The following is a 20,789-nucleotide window of genomic DNA, read 5'->3' as shown; positions in this document are numbered from 1 at the left end:
AGGAGGCTGGCGAGGAAGTGGCGTTTCAGAGGCCAGAAGAAATGAAGGGCAAACCACGCAGCACCTTAAGAAAGGAGTGAGTCCTCGGGACACCAAAGCCGGCACCTCTCCCTCCCTGTCTTCTAAGCTGCACGTGCACAGGGGCCCACAGGCCCATGGGGTCCCTGCTGGGAAGGAATGCCCAGTTTCCAGCCTGCTCTCCCTAAGCCTTGCTTCCCTGGGTGGCCCTGGACGCAGCTTCTTGCTGGGCGAGAGAGAGCCACAGTGCCTTCCTAACCCAGGCCCCCCGAACCCTCACAATGGACAGCGCAAAGGGGACGAGTGTGGGTCCCCCTCCGTGCGAGGCTGGCGGCCTGGGGGCCCAGCTTGGGCTCTGGACAGAGGCTGCACACAGACCTGATTACAGCTCACCACTGAGCAGCACGGGTTAGGACGGCACAGGTCCACCTACATGGGTATTTTTGTTGTAAGTACGGTATGGTGCTACAAATGTAACTTTTCTTCCATAATACTTTCTTTCTTTTCTCTAGCTTGTTTTATTGTAAGAATACAGTACATAATACATAGGACATCCACAGTATGTGAAAATCGACTCTTTATGTTATCAGCAAGTAGGCTATTAAGTAGTTACGTGCGTGGGAAATCAAAAGTTATGCACAGATTTTTGATTGCACAAGGGATGGGGAGCCCTCACCCCCACTTTGTTCAAGGGTCATCTGAATTTGGAAATAGCGGGCAGACCCACGCACCACAGAAGGGGAACGGTCACTTCCAGAGGCATCCAGGGGGCTGACCCCGCCTGGACCAGAGCACCACCCCACAGCCAACTAGAAGGGTGATGTGTGAGGGGCTCAGAGATCCCCAGAAACAGAAGCAGCAAGTGTCTCTCCTGTTACCGTCAAGGGCCTTTTCTGTGCCTTCATCATCACATCACCGTGTTTGTGACCCTCTGGATTGCCGGAAGAGCAAGGCACTGGATTAAATCTCTGGTAGCCGGATTCTCTGGGAAAACATCCTCCCTATAAACAAATTAAGCTTATTAAAGAATCTGAAAAACTGGGACGCCTGGGTGGCTCAGTTGGTTAAGCAGCTGCCTTCAGCTCAGGTCATGATCCCAGCGTCCTGGGATCGAGTCCCACATCGGGCTCCTTGCTCCGCAGGGAGCCTGCTTCTCCCTCTGACTCTGCCTTCCACTCTGTCTGCCTGTGCTCGCTCTCGCTCGCTCTCTCTCTCTGACAAATAAATAAAATCTTTAAAAAAAAAAAAAAAAAAAAAAAAAAAAAAAAAAAAAAAAGAATCTGAAAAACAGCAAACGGTTCTGACACAGGGTCGGATGAGGCTGGAGAAAGATTCAGGGTCTTTACAACAGAAAATAGAGCATAACTAATATCTGGAAAGAAGACTCTCAACTTCCATTATTTTGAATGTTGACAACTGTTAGGTTGAGTTGGGTTTTGCTCACTTGGTTTCATTTCTGCAAAGTCGTCCGTCTCCGATCTGCTCATCCTTTGGAACAGAGACTGATGAAGGAAAAAGCCTTCTAAGAGTTCACAAGTTCTTTTCTCAGCTTTAGTGAGTCAGGGAACAAAAATGATAAGGGGTGGCGGCGGCCTACACACGGTGACTCCTCACCCAACAAAGGCCCAAAGGCAGTGGTTCAGTCCAGCAGCAACGTGGGGGACCTCATTTCAGCCTCGAGGCTCCCAGGCCAGCCGAGAGGGCAGAAAGGGCTCTGTCTCACTCCAGTAGATGACCCCGCCATAGCTGTCCAGCCTGGCAGCCGCTGGCAAGGGCCTCACTTACAGGAAATGATTCAAGGCCAGGCTCCAAGCTCCCGCTGCCCAGTTGGCTACAGCCCGACACCTACACGAGGAGCTGTCACATAGCCAGTTGGGGACATGCGGGGACAACGGGACCTGTAGGAGACGAGCAGACACCCATCTTGGTGAAGTCAGGACTCTCTGCACTTCTGCTCTCTTCAGAGGCGTTGTTTAGTTTTTAAGACTTTATTTATTTATTTGACAGAGAGAAAGAGCACGCACAAGCGGGGGAGCCACAGAGGAAGAAGCAGTTTCCCACTGAGCAGAGAGCCCAACATGGGGATCGATCCCAGGACCCCAGGATCACGACCTGAGCCGAAGGAAGATGCTTCACCGATGGAGCCCCCCAGACCCCTTTCTTCAGAGGTTTTTAAAAGGTCTCTGGCCTGGGACACCTGGCCAGCTCAGCCAGAAGAGTGTGACTCTTGACGTCAGGGTCATGAGTTTGAGCCCTACGTTGTGTGCTGAGATTGCTAAATAAAATAAAGTTAAGACATAAATAAATAGGTCTCTGGTTATTAAGGTCTTCTTTCAAGAATAGGCTTTAGTCTGTACCTTATATACAAACATTTTTTAAAGACTTCCTTAAAGCATCAAGGATAAGTGGAGACATCAGGACTGTTGCACGAGGGGGGAATGGAGTGGAAGTCCTTGAGGGAAGTGGAGCTGCTGTGCCAGGGCTCACCAGTGTCCAAGGGCACCCAGATGGCGAGCCAGCGCGCACCCCAGGCTGACAAGCAGCTGGAGGGGCAAAGCTGGGAGACAATGTGTGTGGAGTCAGACGCGCAGGCAGAGGCAATCAGTTGATTCCAATCCTAAGGCGTTAATGGAAAGAAGTCTGGGAGAAGAAGGAAGAAGAAATTTTGAGCAGCTGCTAATTCAGCAGTTTCCCACCTTAAAATGCTGAAAATATCCCAGATGAAGTAGAAGGCGCCCTTCCTTCAAAAACATAGTAGGAAATAGAGAAGTCTGTTTATTAATGTAGGTTGAAGAAGGCCATCCTATGAAAAACACAAACCCAGAAGTCACAAAAGAAAAGACTGGCCCATTTGACCATTTAAACATTTGCGACTTCCTTGTGTGAAAAGACCAGAGAAGTGAAGTTTAAAGAGTGGCAACTGGAATGAAATGTTTGTAAAGTAAGAGATAAAGAGTTGACATGCATAATAGATCAATAAAGTATTTATCTTGTTAGGAAAAAGACAACTAATAGAAAAATGAATAAAGAGGATAAACAGGAGCACCTGGGTGGCTCAGTGGGTTAACCCTCTGCCTTCGGCTCAGGTCATGATCCCAGGGTCCTGGGATCGAGCCCCGCATCGGGCTCTCTGCTCAGCGGGGAGCCTGCTTCCTTCTCTCTCTCTCTCTGCCTCTCTGCCTGCTTGTGATCTCTGTCTGTCAAATAAATAAAATATTAAAAAAAAAAAGGATAAACAGACATTCATAGAAGACAGACAAAATACACACACACAGTGTGTGAACACAGTCTTCCAGCTTCCCCCACAACTGATGATCAAAGGAAGCCAACTGGAGAAAGGTATGTGTGTTTTTACTACGGAGTCTTGCTGTTTGCAGTAATTATGCTCTATAAAGTCACCACAAACCTTGGATTAGTGAAGATTAAATCGTTTTTCCCAGAGGAAAATACCAGGGTCAGGTTCCTATGACCCTCTGGTCACAATATTTTCACCAACCAATGACTATGTCAACCTGTTTTAGGTGCATTTCTATTCAAGACACTTTATCTAATATCCACCGTTGACTTCCAAACACTGAGCTTGCTGCCAGCAGACCTCTACCCCAGGCCTGCACGAGCTATCTACACACATATTTTCTCCATGAGGCTTGTCACAGCCTTTTTGTACTCAGGGTCCCTAGACAGCACGTCAGAACTAGGTTTGAGGGCCACTTTAATTGGCAAAATCACCAATAAAAAGCAAAAACATATGAAAACATGGCACTAACTTGGAGGCAAAGGGATCCCTCTTTACAGAGAGAGCTAAAACAGAAAGGCAGAGTGTCGCCTGCCTCCGTCTCAGCTGGGAGCACGCACGGGTGACTCCCCTCTTCTCCAGCTCTTCTCGTGTCCCTTGCGACCATGGGGTTACAAAGGAATCTTAGCAAGCAAGCCGGTGCCTGAATACAGCAGCAGCGAGTAAGGAGGATTGCCTGCGTTTATGAGTAGGTGCACACGTAGCCTCTGTGCGTGTAGATATGAATTTGTACACAAATGCTGGCTTCACGGGAGTTGTCACACTGCTCGCACGTGCCCTGTTTGTTCCAAACACCGGGACAGAGTTGCTGCCTCCAAAGGGCTTAATCTAATGGCAGAGACTGATCATCCTCAGGTGGTGTGAACAGATTATTGCAGGTGGTGCTAATTACCTGGGACACAATAATCAGTTTGCTCTGAAAAAGAACATTCAGACAGGGTCGCTGAGAGAGAGAAGCTGAGGGAAACTCTTCTAAAGCATGAAGACATGAATCCATGTCCTCTGGGAAGGGACGTGAGGCTGGGCAGCCGGGGGCCTGGACATACAGGCCGGAGGGCTACAGGCCCCACATCCAGTCAGTTCTGGGGAAAAGAGGGCTGCATATGGGTGGTTAATAGATTTTTAACTCATATAATCATGGACTCCTTTTCAATGAAAAGATATCTTCATGCACTTTAATATAATTTTAAAAAACTGTATCACAAAAGCCAATTTTCTCTAAGAGTAGCCTTCTGACTCCTTAGAAGCACAACTAGAAGCACAACTAGAAAAGAAGAAGGTACACAGGAGCAGCTAGAGAAATAGGAGAAAACACAAGGCAATAAGGCATCACCAAACCGAAGACAAGAGGTTGTTTCAAAATGGAAGGCAGTGGTCAAGCAAGAGAATTCTTCATTATATTTTTCCCAAGTAGATCAGTGGTGCCTTGACAAGAGCACTTTAGTGGGTCAGAGGACAGTAAAGAAGGAACAGGAAAATTATAGAAAATGTGTTTGAGAAACTTGAGTATAAAGAGAGTAAGAGTAAAGAAACATCTGGAAGGGAATTAGGGGGCAAGAGAGGTCCTCTTGTTTCCTTGTGATGGGATATACAAGAGCACATTAGTCTGCTGGTAAGAATAATCAGGTGCCAATGAAAATCAATTGTACATGACAGAAAGGGGAATAATGGAAGGAACGAAGTCCTAGACAATGTGGGAAGGAAACTCTTTCTGTAAAAGAGTGGACTTTTGTTAGGAGGAGAGACACTTCTCCAGTTACATTAGGAGGGAATCAAGAGTGACAGGTGTAGGTTCGCTTATAGATTTGGGAGTAGGAATATGAAGGAATTCTACTGTGATATTGCAATACTTTTTCAATCACGAGTGAGGTCATCAGGGCAATACTCAACTGGAAGATGAAGTTGAAAATACAGGCAGAGGTCACATTATACGGGATCCCATATGCCATGCCAAGGATTATTCTAGATGCTAGGGAGCTTTTAAAAAACTAACGAAGATGTAATGATAAGAAAATGTAATGAAAAATAATTTATTATAAAAAATAAGCAAAAAATTTTCAACATTATTAGTCATTAGTAAAATGCAAATTAAAACCACAATGTGATACCATTAAATGGCTTTTAAAAACAAAGTGTGACAATATTATATGTTTGTGAGATACTGTGTTAGAAACAAGGATTTGTTTCTAACACTGACAGAGATGTTAGAATCATCTGACAAGGGTTTTTAAGTCATCATAAGAATGCTTCAGCAAGCAATATAAATGCACGAAAAATAAATGGAAAAAAATTCAAAATCTCAGCAAAAAAAAAAGATATAAGAAGAATCAAATGGGAAATTTAGAAATGAAAAATACATTAATGATATAAAAAACTTAAGGGATGGACCCAAGAGCAGAATGGAGGGGGTAGAGGAAAGAATCACTGAACAAGAAGATAGAAAAGTAGAAATTATCCAGTCTGAACAAACAAAACAAAACAAACAAACAAAGAAAAAAAAAAAAAACAGAAGAGAGCCTCAGGGACTTGTAGGACCATAACAAAAGATCTAACATTCATATCACTGGAGTGTCAAAGAGAGAGAAGAAAATAAAAACAAGGAGAAAAAACACAGAGAGAACAAATAGAAAATAAAAAACTAGCTGGCAACTTAAACCCTAACAGCATCAATTTAATTACTTATAAATGGTCTAAACACTCCAATTAGAAGGAAGATTGGTAGAGAGGATTAAAAAGCATGACCTCATGTTATGCTATTTGCAACTACTTCAAATATGATGAAATGGGCAGAAAGTAGAAAAGTTGAAATACACACATCATGGAAATAGTAATCAAAGGAAAGCAGAAGTGGTTATATTACTCTCAAGTAAAGTAGACTTCAGAGTGAAGAAAATTACCAGAGCCCAAATATGTCATTATATAATGATAAAAGGACCAGTCCACCAAGAAGACATAGTAACCCTAAATGGGTATGCACCAAACAGCAGAGCTTTAAAATATATGAAACAAAACAAAAACTTCCAGAACCGAAAGGAGAAACAGACAAATCCACTATTACAGTTGGAGATGAGAACATCTCTCTCAACAACTACGAACCAGTCCACAAGCTTTAGTCAATATTTATACAACAGTCCTACCAACAACAAGAGAATACATGTCCTTTTCAAGTGCCCATGGAAGGTATACCAAGATGTCTTGGAGAAAAAAAACGAAAAAGGAAGAAAGAAAGAGAGAGGGAGAGAGAGAGAGAGAAGGAAGGAAGGAAGGAAGAGAAAGACAGACAGACAGACAGACTGACCGACGGGCAGACCAGATTTGGAAACATACACGTAAGTATGATAGGTTGTACATCCTTTTTACTTAGCGCAATGTATTTGTTTCATTTTCCTGGAGACTTCATCTTTGAGATTTTCCTGTTATTTTTCTTTTTTCTGTTATTGATTTCCAGTTTGAGTCTACTATGGTTGGAGAACACATGTGATTTCTCAAATCAATAATCTAAGCTCTCATTTCGAGAACCTAGAAAAACACAAAGCAAAGAAAAACATAAAGAGCAGAAATCAATGAAATTTAAAATACTAGAAAAAAAAATTAAGACAGAAACTTATTCTTTGAAAAGATCAATAACATTGCCAGACCTTTAGCAAAGCAGAGACAGAGGAACGGAGAGAGAGAAGACACAGATCACCAGTATCAGGAATGAGACAGGAGATGTCACTAGACATCAGACATCACGTGGATCAAAAGGGAACACTACAGACAACTCTACACATAAATTTGGTCATTTAGATGAAATAGACCAAATCTTGAAAAAATACAACCTCGGGGCGCCTGGGTGGCTCAGTGGGTTAAAGCCTCTGCCTTCAGCTCAGGTCATGATCCCAGGGCTCTGGGATCGAGCCCCACATCGGGTTCTCTGCTTAGCGGGGAGCCTGCTTCCCTCTCTCTCCCTGCCTGCCTCTCTGCTTACTTGTAATCTCTGTCAAATAATTAAAATCTTTAAAAAAAAGAAACAAGAGAAGAATGTGTTTGAAAAAAAATACAACCTCCCACAACTCTCATTCAATATGAAATCAATCATCTGAATAGCACTATAACTCTTTATTTTAGATTTTTTATTATTATGTTATATTATTTACTATATGTTTTTATTATTAGCCAACATATAGTACATCATTAATTTTTGATGTGGCGTTTAAGAATTTATTAGTTGTGTAATGATTAGCCCTATAACTCTTAAAATTGAGTTCATAATTTAAAAACTCCCCAAAGAAATCCCTAGACCCAGATGGTTTCACTGGATAATTCTACCAAATGTTTAAAGAAGAGTTAACACCAATTCTGTACAATATCTTGCAGAAAATAGAAGAGGAGGGAATACTTCTCAATTAATTTTGTGATTCTAGTATTTTTCTTATTCAAAAGCAGATAAAGACAGTACCAAAGAAATGAATTTCATAGACATATATCCCTCATAAATACAGGTGCAAAAACGTTAATAAAATAGTACCAAATAGAGTTCAGAAACACATGAAAAGAATTATACACCCTGACCATGTGAGGTTTATTCTAGAAATGTAAAACTGGTTCAATATTCAAAAATTAATAATCTTTTTTTAAAAAGATTTTGTTTATTTATTTGACAGAGAGAGATCACAAGTAGGCAGAGAGGCAGGCAGAGAGAGAGGAGGAAGCAGGCTCCCTGTTGAGCAGAGAGCCCGATGTGGGGCTTGATCCCAGGACCCTGAGATCATGACCTGAGCTGAAGGCAGAGGCTTCAACCCACTGAGCCACCCAGGTGCCCCCCAAATTGATAATTTTTAAATATAATATAAATTACTTCAATTATATCAAACTATCATTTTTAATTTAAAATAATTCAAATTATTCAAAATAACAGGTTCAGAAAAAAGTCATATGATCATATTGATATGGGAAGAGCATTTGACAAAAATGTAACATCCATTCGTGATTAAAAATTCTCAGAAAAATAAGAACAGAGGGGACCTTCCTCAACGTCAAAGAACATCTACAAAACCCTCCAGCTAACATTATGCTGCAGGGTGAAGACTAAATGCTTTCCCTCTGAGACTGGAAATAAGGCAAGAATGTTTGTTCTCAGAACTCTCACTCTACATAGTGCTATAAGTTCTAGCCAGTACAATGAAGCCAGAAAGGGAAATAAAAAGTATACAGGTGGGAAAGGAAGAACAAAAACCCTGTACTTACAGACAACACGACTATTTATTTAGAATGTTCTAAGGAACTTGTACAAAGAAACACCTAAAGCTATATGGGAGTTCAGTGAGATTGCAGGACAGAAGACGGATATACAGAAACCAGTAATGTTCTACACGCCAGACACGACTACACAGGCACCAAGAGTAAAAATACAGCGCCATTTGCAATCACTTAAAAAAATTAAACATTAGGTGTATGATTCTATTTATATGATATTCTGAAAAAGGCGAAATTAAAGGAATAGAAAATAGATCCATGGTTGCCAAGGGCTGGGGGTTGGGGGAGAGATCACAGGGGATTTCTGTGAGGAGAAGCAACCCTCTGTGTTTCCATTGTGCTGCTGGTTGTTACCAACTGTATGCATTTGTCAAAACCGGCACAGGTGCATCCAAAAGAGTTAATTCTCTTGTGTGTAAATATTTTAAGGTGAGTAAAAACAATAGGCATGAAAAATTTCCAGGAGGGAATGGGCTTGGCCAGATTTGCAGGTAAGGAAGTGCACACCTGTTGCCCTGTGGGGAGCAGAAGGGGTGAGGCAAAGACCTGAAGGCCCGCAGATTGGCCAGGAGATACCCAGAGTCCTCCGGGTCCAAGACCAGCAGGGACTTCACTAAGACTGAAGCAGCAAAGGAGTCAGGGCAGAGAACATGGTTTCAGTAACTCCTCGGACTGTTTTAGGCCTGGGAATACAAAGACGGATTCCAAGAAAGCAAATTTTTTTTTAAATAGGGGTGTGTGCACATGTGTGTGTGCGTATGAGAACCAGCATGCACAATGGTACCTTGCACGTGTGGCAGCCACGGGGCGCCTGGGGGCCGACTTGGTTCCAGTCCAGTTCACGATTCAGGGCCGTCCGATGGAGACCTGGAGGCGCTGTGCTGCGTGCGGGCTCTTTCCTGTCCTCCTCCCTTCCCTGGCTTAGGCTCCCCTCTCCCCTCTCTTCTTCTCAAATAAATAAATAAATAAATGAAATCTTAAAACAAAAAAAAAAAACAAAAAAAAAACCCAGAAAAGCTTGGGAAAAATGATTTCATGAGCTACTGAAGGATAAGGACCCATGACCAGGAATTTTAACATTTTAGGTCAAGGACAAGATTATTAAGTACCAATTAAAAATAAAGTTTTAAAAGTAAATAAAACGATAAAGTTTGGAGTCTAAAAGCAGTGACTGTGTCATACGGGGTCATTTACTCCATTCGCATGGGACTCTAACTGCTCACCAGAGGCAGAAGGTGAGAGGAGCTGTCCCCAGATCTCAAGCTGTAGGCAGCAAAGTGACCCCAAGGGACCTTAGGGAGTGGCCAGGGGCTGGAGGCCGGCTCAGAGAAAGCCAGCAGGGGCGGCCTCCGGCTGGAGGGGACGCTGTTTTGGAAGGGTTCCGATCAGAGCACTGTCCCTTGCCCTCTGCGGCAGCTGCTGCCCCACCCCCCAGCTCAGAAACAGAGGCTTAGTTTGGAGATCAAGCTTCCGCTGGGACAGGAGGAGGTGCTGGCTCGGGGCTCCTCCGACTTTCCACCACCAAGAATTCTTTTTATCTTTTCCACCCCACCCCAGCCGAGCCACAGTGTGTTGGGTCAGGTTTTCCTACAGATTTAGTAACAATGAATTCTTCAGGAATCAAAGACATTTATAGTTGCCAGCCAAAGCTTTATGCAAGAAACCGGCAAGTGGATGTGATTAACTAGTTTAACACTGTTTAGTAAGCAGTAATGGTGGACACAGATCCAGAGCCAGAGTGCACAGCTGTGACGTCCTTGTCCCCGGGCTAATGGCGGACGACACGTGCAGAGTCACCGGCTCAGAGCACCTGCACAGGACGAGAGAGGAAAGGGTGTTAGGAGGTGGGGGTGTGGGGCAGAGGAGGCTGCCCCGAGCCTCCCCTTGAAGGACTGGAAGGGTAAGGGAGAGGAGGTGGGGGTTGGGGCCGGAGTCCCCTGTGGAGCACAGGAACACCATCGAGGCCCTAGTCAGGATGGCCGCCATTCCCCGAGGATGCCCTACTGCGCGTCAGGCTCCGGGTCCACGCGGTCGCTCCTTTAATGCTCACTCCGAGGACGTCCTGGAGATGTGGGGTATCCGCCCAGTTCGCCGGCAAGGCAACCGCCGCTTCCCCACATCCAACGCTTTGCCCAAGGCCTCAGAGCTGGGACGTGAGGCCTTCGCGTTGGGAAGCCGCTGGACCCCAGAGCCTACAACCAGCAGTGCTGCGGTGTCTTCGACCAACAATCAGCGTGGGGCTGCCCGAGAAGTGAGTGTGAGAGTCGGCGCCACGGTGTGCGCTCAGCTGGGCTCCCCCGGCCAGTGTGTGAGGGGCAGACCACAGGCCGACCTGAGAGGGGCCCAGGGGTCTTGGCTCCCCCGCTGCTCTCTCTATGCGGGAAGGGTCCCCCTGGTCCTTGGGCCCTATTTCGTGTACGTGCCCCCTTCCTGTTAGATTTTACACAATGTTGCCCAGAACGCTTACGAACACCCCGGAGCTCTGGGACACCGTGAGCTCCTCTTGCGGTGCCGGCGCGCCCAGGCTGCGGAGCGAGCCCAGCCCGGACTCTCTGGACGGAGACTGGCGTGAGTCAGCTTCCCGTCTGTGACTTTCCTCAGCGGCCTCCTGCCTTGTGCATTTGTTGCAGCTCGAGTGCCGTGGAGAAAGGGAGGGTGGCCGTGGCTCAGCCGAGGTGGCTGGCCACATGTGCGTGGACTCTTCTCCCTGTAAAAGCTTTGACTGTAGTCAGGAAGGAAATTGGGACAACAGTTCTTCGGGGTGGAATCTGCTCCGAAAGGTGAGCTACTTAGTTTCTGTCGTACACTGAGGTGCTGTGGGCCACCCGTGGTGCCCTCCTTAGGCTGAAGGTGTCGTGACAGCGGATGGTCACCCTCAGTATCACCCTGCGAGGTACATTCACAAGTTGAGGGGACCCATGACATTCCATGTAGTCCCCAGCCACAGAGACAGGAGGACAGCCCTGAGACGTAAAGACAGCTTTCGTCATAGGAAAACAAAGGAGAAACAAAATGCCTCAGGAATGACAGTTTGAATTCAACTGTGATTCATGACGGCACAGACATAAATATAAATAGGTTTTCAGTGGCTTCCGTGGACTGTGGAGAGGGACTCCTGGCGCGCTCCTAGAGAAGCTCAGGGCAGCCAGGCTATTCTGAGGCCAGGCTCTGGGAGGACACCCTCCCGTGCCCACGAATCGTTCCCTTGGCACTGCCCTCAGAGAGAAGCACCGGCCTGTGCAGCCCACGGTCTGACCCAGGGCGGCCTCTCCCAAGTCCTTTCCTTTTAAGGCCATCAGGGACCCCAGTCCCCGCCGGCTGGCCAGAAGCAGGTGTGCCTGCTGGAGTGTGAGGGGTCCTCGCTACAAATAGCTTGACCCTGAAGTTTCTAAAAGGGAGTCTGGACCACCTGAGCCTCCCAGGAGAGGTACCAGTCACACCGACCCTGTTGCCGTTTGTGCCCAGGCAGAGCCATGTACAGAAGCTGGAACGTGGAGGGCACTTTGTGAGACATTTCAGCGGCAGGTTAAATGTGTCCCACAGCTGTCACTGCGGCGCACTCTCCCCAAAATAGTCCCAGCGCACGGACAAGACACATAATGGCAGAGATGAGATGAGACCGACAGCCGTCCTGAGCACGACCCCTTAGGGATAAAAGATGCGATAAAGGTGTTGGCCAAAAAGCCTAGGAAAGCGGGGACCAGAGGGCTGAATTGTAAGGGGACTTGCCGGAGCCGGGGAGTGGACCAGATGGGCTGCAAAGTCTGCTCTCTGAGAAGGCAAGCGGCGTGTGTGCTACAGACACAGAGCAGGGAAACGGAAACGAGTAGAAACCGTGTTTAAGAACAAAAAGCAAAGGACCTTGGGAGGAAAGGCACGGCCGGGGAGCAGCTGCCGAGACCTTGTGAAGGGCTTCCCATGTTGCCCAGCACACCAGTGGCCAGGAGCGGCTCCTGCAGAGGCCGGGGCCCCCCAGGTCCCCCCTCCGCCCCCACCGTGGGAAGGGGCATCTGCCCTGCCTGCGGGGAAGCGGGCTGATGTGGAGCCTATGATCGAAGAAGGGCTAGGGTGGTCTTACAGTGGCACCCCGGGAAGGGCCGGCAGTCCTCCGCCGTGGGTCTCGGATCACCAGAAGACATCTCCGCGGTTCACAGAAGCACTGTCACAATAAAGGAAATGAGACGGTGACTACCTCAGTAAGTCCCACGGCAGGAAGAGGCTGTTTTCCAGAATGTGCGCTCGCCGCTGGCTCCTTCGGAAAGCCTGGGACAGTCAGCAGCTGGAGAGAACGGGTCTTGGGGTCCGGTCCGAAGAACACACACACGTGCTCCACTTCTTTCTGTGATGTCCCTTTGCTCCCGGCTTTGGCGTCCTCCTCCGGCTGAGCAGGTCGGGAGAGATCAGAGCCCAGACCCTACGAAGAGGTCAGGGTCTCCTGAGCAGTGCTGGAACCCTGTCGATCCGTTTCTGGCAAAATTGCCTGGAAAAGCGACAAGTGGCCCAGGTGCACTGGAGGCTTCGCTCAACTAATAGAAACAGATCCGATTTGCTCAATTCAGCAATATCAAGACTCATACATACATCTTTTGCTCTTAGTGGAAACGGAACTGAATCTGATCAAGCTTCTAAATCTACAGATTTACAACGAGCTACAGAAATGCAGTCAGTAATGTCCACAAAGCAGGGAAGTCTGCAGCACAAACCCCCTGCCCTCTTGGACAATTTCACATCAGGTGAATGAGAGAGAGAGAGAGGGATTTCGCTCCTGACTTGAATGAACTATAAATAGACATTTATGAGGGCCGTCTGGGTGGCTCAGTGGGTTAAGCCCCTGCCTTCGGCTCGGGTCATGGTCTCAGGGTCCTGGGATCGAGTCCCGCATCGGGCTCTCTGCTCGGTGGGGAGCCTGCTTCCCTCTCTCTCTGCCTGCCTCTCTGCCTCCTTGTGATCTCTGTCTGTCAAATAAATAAATAAAATCTTAAAAAAAAAAAGATAATTGAGGAAACTTGAACATTGGACTGGATATTTGATTGAAGAATCACAGTTAATGTTAAAAAGATATGATTGTGGTACTGTGTTATATTTTAATATGTGGTCATTATCTTCTCCAGGGCTGAAATATTTACGATGAAGTTTTATAGAATTTCTGAGATTTGCTTCGAAATAATCTAGGGGGTGGGAAGGATGACATAAGCCTGAGCACAAGGAGGTATTGAAGTGCGTGAGGGGCACATAGCGTTTCGCCGCGCTGGTCTCTTGGCTCCTTCTGCGTGCGCGTGAGATGTCCCATCGTCAAAGTCCGGGACGAGTGGATGCGGCAGTGGAGGGCTCAAGGAAAACAGAGCTCGTGCTTTGTAATGAACCGAAGCCTACAGTCACTTCAGATGGTGGGCAGAGATAAGACCTTGCCCTCTAGGAGATTCCTTCATTTAGGACAGACGCACAAGCCCCCATGCCCAAGGGATGGCAAGTGTCAGGGTGAGAGGGGCTGAGGCGTCAGGGGGACCCAGCCCCACACTGGCTGTAAATTTGGAGCCACTGAACAGCTACTTAGGTTTTCTGTACTTAAAATTTCAAAATTATTTTTCTTATGGCATCACAAGGGACATGGAATGATGCAAATTTATTAAAGGGATTAGAGAAAGTAAAAATCCCTCCAAACCTAACCAAACTTCCTGATGAGTTTTGATAGGTACATGTTTCTGACCAATTTGTGAAAACTATAAGAAGGAATGTGACCTTGCTCCAACTTCCAAAGGAGTAAGAAAAGCACTGGTCATTTTTCCCTACGAGCAGTCTTTTCCGAGGGAAATCCACATTGTTAGAACTTTGTAATGTGCATAAAGGTTAAAACTCCTCTCACTTTCATGAATCCCAAGGGAAGTCATAATTTTCTGTGGGTTTCTCCAGACAACCCAGAGTCTTCGTGTACATCTTTATAAAGCGTCTGGTGTTTCTGGGGGCACCCGTGGCTCAGTCAGTGGACCGTCCAGTTCTTGGTTTTGGCTCAGGTCACAATCTCAGGGCCACGAGATGGAGCCCCGTGGAGTCTGCCTGAGTCTCTCTCCGTCTGCCTCTGCCCTTCCCCACAAGCACACATGTGCTCTCTAAATAAATATCTAAAATCTTTAAAAAATAATAATAAAGTAAAAAGCTTGGGGTTTTAGTTTCACTGTTCAGCAGATAGTTCGAGCAACAGCCTGTGCACAGTAGGACAGCACCAGCAGGCTCACGCCCTGTGCGGGAGTGAGTCAACACACCTCCTCCCAGCCTCACCCCTCACACGGCCTGAACATTTCTGGGTTTGTGGAGACCGCGCTCACAGAGACGACAGTCTCTTTCTCACTCATTAGCAGGCCATCAGGTGTGCCCACGGACATCCTCCCTGGCTGGCTACCAGTGAGACGCTCTGTCGAACAAAGTGATTTGTTACTGATGCAAACCAAGTTACCTCTTACATTTTTCCTATTAAGTTGACTACTGTATTGCATCTATAATCAAAATAAAATATTTTGAGAAGTTTGGCCAAAAAGGAGGAGGAGTGGGGTGCCTGTCGGACTGTGCCTGTCAACCTTGGGGTTGTGGGATCGAGTCCCAGGTTCAGGGTAGAAATTCCTTTATTAAAAAAAGGCAGGGGAGGGAGAGGAGTTATTACACTAGAATTCTAATTTACAAGCTTTGTCCTAAAATTAAAAATAAATAAACAAGGGCGCCTGGGTGGCTCAGTGGGTTAGGCCGCTGCCTTCGGCTCAGGTCATGATCTCAGGGTCCTGGGATTGAGTCCCGCATCCGGCTCTCTGCTCAGCGGGGAGCCTGCTTCCTCCTCTCTCGCTGTCTGCCTCTCTGCCTGCTTGTGATCTCTGTCTGTCAAATAAATAAAATCTTAAAAATAAATAAATAAACAATAAAATCCCATTACGGAGGTCTGTAAAATAAAGAAAACCGCACATACTGGGTTGCCCTGCTGGGTCAACGTGGGTGTTTTGGATTCATTTCGGCACATGCCCGCAGTGCGGCGGCAAGCACCCGGAGCTCCCCTGGTGTGCAGTCAGCGCTCTGCCCTCCCGTCCTGCCGTGTTTCCCTCACGGATTTCGGATTGCGTAGTCGGCCCTCGCAGTGGCAGGATAGCATCCCACACGGAGTATTTCGCAAACTGCCAACTTCCCCATGGTTGGTTATTTAAGGGATTTGGAACTAAAACGCTCCCTCTCGGGACAGGGCTTCTACTTACGAGATGCGCTGCACGTCTCCGTCGCCAGGAGCGACAACTAACGGAGGAGCCCGGCCCTGGCCGTGTCCCTGCACAGCGAGGGGCTGATGGCGAGGACGGGCTTCAGGGTGGGGACGTCGGTCCTTCTGTCTCGGAAAGCATCAGTGGCCTCGTCTCACTTGTGTCCAGCGGGAGGAGGCTCCTTCCCAGACACCTGCACTAGCCTCCCCCAGCCCGCAGCCCGGGCCGCTTGGTCCCTCTCCCCGCACCGGGCCCTGGGCGGCTGGTAAGAACCACACACGGGACCCCGCGACGCGCGCTCCCAGCTCGGTCGTCCCGCCTTCCCCACGAGGGCACGAGCTCCCTGACGGAGGGCCAGAGTCTGTTCTGCCCCGGGCTGGGCCCCAGGGTTGGGCATGGAGATGGTGCTCAGGGTGTGGGGGGAACCGGTGTGTGCTGCAAGCTCGTCCCCAGAACCCCCAGGACCCGCTTGTCCTCCTTATCGAGTCTCAGCGCGAATGTCACCTCCTCCCTGACCCTCTAAAGTGGACACCTGCCCACTCAGTTACCTCACACTTTTGGTTTTCCCCAGAGACACCTGATGTGCTCAGGCTCAAGAGGGCGGGGGGTCATGTCTCTGTTCCCAGCTTTCTCCCCGGGACTTACAAAGCGCCGCGACATGACAGGAGCTGGACGGCTGTGGTCAGGGTAGTGGAGAGGGAGCAGGGACTGTCTGAACAAACACCCCAACCCACCTCTTAATAAACAACAGAAATAAGCAAATTCTGATTTCTCGGGAAAATCATCCTCTCGTGTCTACGCTCTCATAACGATCAGTGCCGGCCCTGGTGCGGACTTCTATCCTCTTGAGAGCCCACGGGCGAGACCGTGGCGAAGACCACGGGCCCCTCCGCACCCTGCAGGTATCCCTGGCCCTGCGTTCGGCCCCTGTGTCTTTCCAGGCTCAGGTCTTCCCCTGAGAAACGCTGGCCTGGCTGGCGTTGTTGCAAACAGCTTCGCAGGGAAACCACAAAGGGCAGGGGACCCTTTTGCGATGCCTGAGTTTCAGAGCCTCAGAGCCCAGGGACAAGGCTTTTCTAAGCCTGACGAGGCTCCAGAGGAGTTGTGAACAGCGGCGCTCGCGGGAAGCGGGAAGAACACAGCTGGTGCAGTCCGACAGGCTCGCCTCCGAGAAGCCCACTGACATCTTGGTGTTTGTGCAGGACTATTCTGAAAATTGTAAGTGACAGGAAAAGCAGCACAGATGGGCCAGCAGTGTCCCCACCTTCGAGGCCCCTCCTGTGGTTCTCAAGAATCAATTCTAATCGTTAATGAAAACTGCTAATATCAGAGAGTCAAGAACATAAACACAATCAGAATCCAGTTGTAGCTTTTGAAATAATTAAAAATAAATACTAAGAGAGGAAAATAAAATGAAATAGGGATTCTTATTCTTAACAAGTCTCTTACAACTGTTAATATTTCAAAGGCAGCCTTAAATTCAAATATTTGGTCAGGCCTTATATTATAGCCTGTTTCAACATTTGGTATAGGAAATAGAGTCATTCTAATTATGGACCTTCCTTTTATCGCCAGGACGTGTAGGTCTGTCTTGGACTTCTCTGATTTCTGCTCTGAGAAAAAGAGGACAAGGAAAAACACGGTGACCCCTTGCCAGTGGTAAGTGAAAGCAGCACAGGCCATGTCCTGTTGAGTCAAAGGCTCTGAGAAAAGAAGTCTTCGCTTGGGAGACAAACCCTAAGAGGCTCTGAGTTACAGAGAGCACTGTGTTGCTGGGGGTGGGGGCGAGGGGTGGGCATTACCGAGGCACTTGCAGGGATGAGGCCTGCAAGCTGTGTGTGGGTGATGAATATGTTAGCGGACTAGAATTTAAATTAAAAAGAATGAAGCAAGCCTTCTCTTGCACTTTCTTGGGGTGGAGCAGAACTCTGCAGGAAGCAGGCCGTCTGCTCTTTGGACTCAGAACGTCCGTAACCGAGATGAAGCCTCTGGATTTTCGGCGTTGGCATCTATACAAAATCCTCAGCGAGAATCTCAGCGGCATTTAGAGACTCGAGCCCCTCACAACATCAAGGTTCATTTGAACGGAATTTACCAAAGCACAAGAAGTAAGAGGACTTGCTGGTAGAAAACACAGAAAACCCGGAGAAAGAGAGACCAGTAGAATCAAATGAATACTGAGTCTTAATGTCATCTCTGCTGCCCGTCCGTTGCCTGGGAAACCCCATAAATTTCTCTGCTTCCAAACAAAGTCTGTGTTTTGATGTTTGTCTCTCCAGACCACAACCCTCCCCCCCTTTCTGCCCTCACCTCAGTACCCCCATCCCATACACACACTCAGGATCTCCAGCACAGATTACCACCTACCGACTTTTTGGGTTAGCCCCTCTTCTGTAGATTACCACCAGTTTGCTGGGTTTATCACCAGCCCTTTCCGCTTCGGTATGAGGGTGATCTGAGATTTAGAGCACCAACAAGGCATCCCTCCTTCCAGGTATGAAAGAGGATTTACAGCTGGGCTCAGAGCCCCTTCAAAACCTCAGCACAGTCTGTGTCCTGGCAGAGGGTGGGCCTCGGACCCGCTAGGCGACCCACCCCGGAGCGTCTGCCGGGGATGGCTAGCCTGGGCAAGCCGACACTGCCATCTGGTGGCCCCTGGGAGAGTGGTCGCTGCTGCAGAATGTGATGGCACCTCTTCCTGGACCACAGCTAACTGCTCTTCCAACTCCACAAGCTTCCAGCGGACTGCTGCTCTCCAGAAGAGGCACGAGTTCAGGTCTGCTGGACGACAAAGTGGTATGGGCGCACACCGTAGATCACCTGTGCTTCCTTAGTCAGCCCCGTGAACGTCAATCCACACCCCACATTGTGTTTTGAACATTTATTTCAGTGAAATAAAGAGAGAGAGCAAGCAGGCAGGAGGTAAGGGCGGAGAGAGAGAGAGAGAGAGAGAGAGACTCAAGCAGACTCCCCACTCAGTGCAGAGCCTGATGTGGGGCTCCATCCCAGGACCCTGAGATCAGACCTGAGCCGAAACCAGGAGTCAGATGCTTAGCAAGCTGCGCCACCCCAGGTGCCCACTCCCTCTCCCCACGTTGTGTTTTTGAATGGAGATTTTCCCATTATAGAAAAATTACTTTTCAAGGATGACTCCAGGCTCCAAGAAGTCACTCGGACCCAAGAGCCACCTGGACACTAATCTTGTGCTACATGGTGGAGCCCAGCACCTGCTTGTGACTCACCTTCAGGACAGAGACGAGTGATCACAGCCCAGGCAGGCAGGGCCTCCCTTCGTTGGACATACCCAGACACACCACCTCCGAAATACACACACATGCTGTGAGCCCTCCCCTGTCCCCGACAGAAAACAAGACCCAGGATGTTCACAGACAAACCCCCATGATCCTGCAGGTGGGACTTCCCCTGTCCTCTGTCCTGGAGGAAAACGAGCTGCCTCGCAGAATGCAGGCATGAGGTTCCTGCACCTCCGACTCACCCGGCCCTCAGGCTCCTGCAGCAGCCCAGATCATGCGTGAAACGAGCTGCCACCTCCTTGGTAGAAGCAACAGCATGGGAAGGTAACGGATCTCCTTCCCACGTCCAGGTGTGGCCAGATGCTGGGAACCCTGGAGGGGGCCTGGCAGGTGTGGGAGGGGAAGCAGCAGCCGTCGTGCTCTGGTGCCCACCTGGAGGGGGCATGGGCAGTGCCTCGGCTCGCAGTGCCTTCAGCTCCTGCCTGACTCACTCTAGCTTTCCCTTGTCCCCGTCCCGTCCCTGAGGTGGGCTATCTGGAGGTAGTGAGGGTGACCCAAGTGTGCTCATGGCCCTGACTCGCCAGTTCCAGTGTTCCTGCATCCTCCACGTCACACCTGCCCTCCCTCTCCAACAGCCTGCACTGTGGGTTTTAGGCTCCAGCACCACACACAGACCAGGTCCAGCTCCTCTTAAGCACACCAGGTCAAACCCCATCATAAATCCCTTGCTGGGTGTCTCCTACAAGTTGTTTCTCTGACTGAACATCTGAAGAGTTAAGGGAGTTTTTAAAATTGTGTATACTTCATCTGGGTATCGGATTTAAAATATTTTTAGGGCCCAGCTCAGAGACTAGGATAATATATCTGAGGTGCACCCAGGAATTAGTTTTTAACCAGTTTTCTTCCAATACAAGAGACTCCGCCAGTCGTAATCTGGAAGTCAGAGGTGAAGGAATGCAGACCTCAAGTCAGAGAGCAAGCTAGCAAATGCTGTTGGCCATGAAGGGCACTTCTAGGTGTTAGGTACAGAAAGGCAGGGGAAGAAACTGTCAGGGTAACAGCCAAGACATTTTGGTAATAAGGACACTGTCATACTAACTGGTCCATATTCCTCTTAAGTAGCTTGAGTTGGTCCCATAGCCTGTTTTTTCTTTCTGCAATGGCAGCAGTAAACGTGGTTGTGTATGAACCCTGGAGGCCCGAGCAGCACCTGCCAGTCCCAGGTCCAGCTGGGCTGGCACAACCCCACTGGGGAGTTCCACTGAGCAGGCTTCAAAGAAGTGTTTCTATCCTTTCTGACCACTAGAGAACAAACATACACACACATTTCAATTCCATGTGTGTAAATTAAGTCACAGTCAACACTGAGTAAGCACTAGTTTCCTGCAGTTTCTAATAGCATCAGATTCTCAATCCCTTTCATTCTGTGCAGTAGGCAGAAACGCAAATCTGACCTATGAAGGGAAGTCAACATAATAGCAGCTTTTCACCAAAAACCAAAGGCTAACTAGAAATCTAAACTCTCATCTACCGAAGTGCTAAGGGGCTGCCTTTTTCAGGAGAGGAACTGTGGTTAAATGGTTTATAAAAGCCACCCAAATAATTCTGAAAGGACCCACATGCCACCATGTCCTCAACACAAGGCTGTACTGACTCCAGCCTACTGCAAACACAGGCCTTCAAATGAGACTGCACCCAAGGTCTAGAGAAAGACTAGGTCCCAAGAATTTGTACCTGAAGCTAAGAAAAAAA

The sequence above is a fragment of the Mustela nivalis genome (genome assembly GCF_964662115.1).
Source record: "Mustela nivalis genome assembly, chromosome: 5".
In the NCBI taxonomy this organism is placed as follows: domain Eukaryota; kingdom Metazoa; phylum Chordata; class Mammalia; order Carnivora; family Mustelidae; genus Mustela; species Mustela nivalis.
The sequence above is the reverse complement of the archived record's forward strand: the minus strand, read 5'-3'. Positions refer to the sequence as shown.